Consider the following 4,011-nt stretch of genomic DNA (forward strand, 5'->3'; position numbering starts at 1 on the left):
ATACAAAAGCTTCTTCCGAATGCTCAGAAGAAGCGGGAAAATCTGCTGCTCAGGTGACAAATCCAGTCCAATCTGGCATCCCGAATACCGCACTACTGTGCCAGGAGGAATCCATCTAAAACCGGGGTCCGGGCTCCATGCCGAAGTGGGAGAACTACTGATCCAAAAGGCCACTGTCTTACACTAATTGATCAATGCTCCCGGTTGCACTAAAAACCTGGAGCGACTGCTTTGCCCGAAGGAGATTGGTCTCTTGGCCATGCAAAAATAAGCCTGTGTCGTCTGCAAACTCCGCATCAAGCAGGTCCTCCCCCCGGACTGGGAGCTGGAGTCCTCTCAAACCAACCTCCTCTGCCATCAAATACATGCTCATAGCCTCCGCAAAGAAGAGAAAAAGAAAAGGGGCGAGGGGACACCCCTGTCAGACTGATCTGGTTAGCTCAAAACTCGGCCCCCGTCCTCCTACAATCAACACCTGGCTACGAGCTATGGAGTATAGAGCCGCAACCCCTCTGATCCATCCTGGCTCAAAGCCCAGGCGAAGCATAGTGCCCTCTAAGAAACCCCAATCAACTCTATCGTATGCCTTCTCAAAATCGAGAAGCATCACGACCAAGTCCTCGCCGCCAAGAAATCTGGCTCGGGCCGTCGCCTCCCAGAAAGTAAAGATGTTGTCAAGGATACTGCGCTCCTTGACGAATCCTATCTAGGTGGCATGAATCAACTCCCCCAAAAAGGGCTGGATCCTCAAACTCAAGGCCTTTGCCAAGACCTTGTAGACAGTGTTGAGAATCGTAATAGGCCTCCAATGCCGAATATCATCTGATACTCCCTCCCCCTTGGGGATAAGAAAGATCAAGCCCTCTGAAAAGCTCTGTGGCATCACCCCAGTGTCCAAAACATACTGAAAGCCCCTGCCGCGACGGAGGCCTGGCCCCAAAAGGTCCCAATAGCGCATAAAAAAGGCCGGCGTCAGTCTGTCCTCCCCTGGGCAACTATGTCGCGGTAGGACCCTCAAGGCCTCGGCAAGCTCAATCTCTGAAAGAGGTGCACCAAGAACTGTACGCATACGATCTGTGACCCTCCTCTGCACATGGGCCCACAGAGTCTGTCTGCAAGCATCTCTGTCCTCAGTGGGGGCTGGCTCCGTTGAAAGCAGGTCTCTATAAAATGCAGTGGGTGGCAATGGCTCTGATCTCCCCGGGCTCAGTAGTTATTGATCCATCCGGTCTACCCAGTTGACGGACTCCTGCCCGAGCATGACGGGGTCCAGTGATCTCAAAAAACTCCCCAGTCACTCTATCACCAAGCTGCGTCCACTAAGAGGCCTGACGACGATAGTAAAACTCATGTCTCTGCTCCTCTGCCTCTCTAACCTCCTGGCGTGCCTGGCTCAGCTGTGACGCCAACCACTCACATCCAGGCTGCTGCTCGTGAAGGTGCTGTAGCGAAGCAAGACTGCGTCTCAGCCGTCGATGCTCCCGCTCGCGAATCTCTCCCAGCTGTGTCAAAGCTGCAGCGTGCAAAAAAGAGCTAAGCTCAATGAGTCCCTGGGTGCACTGGCCTGCTGCATCCTGGTCAGAGCACTAACTATCATGCCAGATCCTCTCAATGTCCTCAGCGAGACTGGGATCTGTAAGTACCCTCTCTGGGATCCTCAACAAGTGCAAGCTGGGCTCCCGTGTCCCCTCCTCCAATGTCAGGATAACTGGCGCATGATCTGAAAATGAGGTGCCAGCAAGAATGCCGACGGAGCCCCCTCGCTCCCCTAACCAGTCACCCATATAAAAGCGATCAATTCGTGATAGATTAGCCCCTCCCTACCGGCGATCCGACCGAGAGAAACTAAGGCTGTCTTGAGAGCGGGAGAAGGCCCCATGTTGCCATGCATCAGTGATCCTCAGTGACATGCAAAACCGGTCCCAAGGTGCAAGCTCCGTGCCGTGCACTGTAACATGACTGCCTCCCACCCTATCGGCCGGGTCCTCAAGCATGTTGAAGTCTCCCCCGACACACCAATGTGTGGCCTCTGGCAATGCATCCGTAACCTGAGTCCAGAACTCTACTCTAGCACTAGCGTGATTAGGCGCATAGACGTTGAGCACACCCAATAGCTCATCATGCATCCTCAGAATGACATACTGTGCTCTACCAGAGGCATAATGATCCCTCGATCCACAATGGCCTGCCGCCGCCATACATCTGCAATGACCATGCATACTCCTCCCTGTCCACCCAAAGGACCAAACCCTGCAGACCAAAAGGTATCCCATCTACCAGGCATCACCGAACCATATCTCCGGATCCTGCTCCCACCCAAGTGGTGCTTCTGCATCATCAAAATATCAATGCCGCCACCAACCAGGCATCTCTGAAGCTCCTACCTGAAGCAACCATGATAGCGTATATAATGTGCTCCGCCTAGGCCCTGAACATTCCATGAGATGATCCTCATGGATGACCTGCTGAGGTGGATGCTGTCTCAGCCGTACGAGACGGGCCTTCGCAAGCGGCTTGGATGGAGAGTAGTCCCCATCCGAGTGGCTGCGAATCTGCCCACCCGGTGTACTGCAAGAATCATGGATCAGGTGCCAGTGGGGCTGTGGCCCATGGCGACTGCCTCCCGCTTTGACAGAGCAACCTCGTGTATACATACGTATCCAAGGTCACATGCTACGTCTGCCACTATACGCACGACCAAATGACGAATCCCTGAGGCATCCACACTCTCGGGATCCAAGAAAAAGTGAGCCAACTCCCAGAGCCGGCCTATCACATCTGTCACCTCCAGATCACTCACATGATGAGAAAACTCAACTGCCTAAGTCTTCAAAGTGCTAAGAGCGAGCTCTAGAGTCCACTCTCGGTCGCAAGGTCCACATAGAGGGAACGAGAAGGCTGCCGCTGAATCAAGTGCCTCCTCCCCGCGGGCCGGAGATATCATCACTACATGAACTCGGATGGGGGCCCTCTGCTCCAAAAAGCCGAGTGAAGGCGTAATCAAAAGCCTCCGATCACCGAGGCGACTCAACCGACTGCGAATAGATAATATCCGTGAGGACGCCCGAATCGGCATGGTAGGTCTCCTCTGTGGTGCTCGAGCGAGGTCGGTGCTCAGCGCCCTCCGGACTGCGGGCGAGCGCCAAGGGATTGCCAGGGTCTCCCGGGAAGGCGAGGCGGGTGGGGGGGGAGGGGGGGTGAGTGGGGTGAAGAGGGAGCCGCTACCGAAACCGGGGCGGGGACGGGAGGAGGTGAAGGTGGAAGCGAGGTGGTGGGAGGGGATGGGGGTGGGGGGGTGAAGGAGGGGGTGCTCGCATCTTCTGGTCCGCAGTCGTCGCCACAGGGGTCTCCTCCTAGAGGGGAGCAAAGCTGTTCCTCATGGGAACCTAGTGAGGCTAAGACTGTGGCTGCTGCTGCAGCGGTCTCTGGAGTGCTGCTGTGGTGGTTGCTGCTGCAGTGGTCTCTGGAGTGCTGCTGTGGCTGTCTCCCTTGGTGGCGCCCCTGTCCAGGCTGCCACTCCGAGATCTTTGTGGCCTAAGCAGGTGTCTCGGAGGTAGCTTGCCGTGCCGCATATGTGGGTGGGCCATCAAGGGCCTGCTGGTGAGGGTCGAGGTCTCCTGCGAGGGCAGGCCTTGGCCAGATGACCGACCTGCCTACAAATGAAGCACTGGTTCGGGAGCCCCGAGAACTCCATTCTCTGATCAATCCATCCCCCCTATCCTAGGTAGCTGAATGACCTTAAGGAGGAGATGTCACACACCAAAACTCTGACGGAGGGTAACCTAGCTGCTCTGGCCACCACTAAAGCTGTTGTGGGACCAGTCTCTAGTACCGAGCCCACCAATGCTCCTAGCTGGGAGAGGAGCGGAAGATACTCCCGGCGGAGTCCAGGGAAGCAAACTGTAACATGAAAAAGGCGCTCTCCCTGCTCAGCCGCCGCTGCTGGGTCAAAGCCATGCTGCCAAGGTCTGAAGAAAGCCCGAGCACCCCTGATGTCAAGGGGACTCATGG

The 4,011-nt window shown here is 55.9% G+C and overlaps 1 pseudogene; it reads right to left on the reverse strand.

Annotated features, from left to right (window-relative positions):
* Positions 1-1,586: 1,586 nt before the first annotated feature.
* LOC147610607 (uncharacterized) lies at positions 1,587-2,215 on the reverse strand (annotated as a pseudogene).
* Positions 2,216-4,011: the final 1,796 nt, after the last annotated feature.

Source organism: Cibotium barometz, chromosome 49 (assembly GCF_041138505.1).
Source record: "Cibotium barometz isolate CiBa-2024 chromosome 49, ASM4113850v1, whole genome shotgun sequence".
In the NCBI taxonomy this organism is placed as follows: domain Eukaryota; kingdom Viridiplantae; phylum Streptophyta; class Polypodiopsida; order Cyatheales; family Cibotiaceae; genus Cibotium; species Cibotium barometz.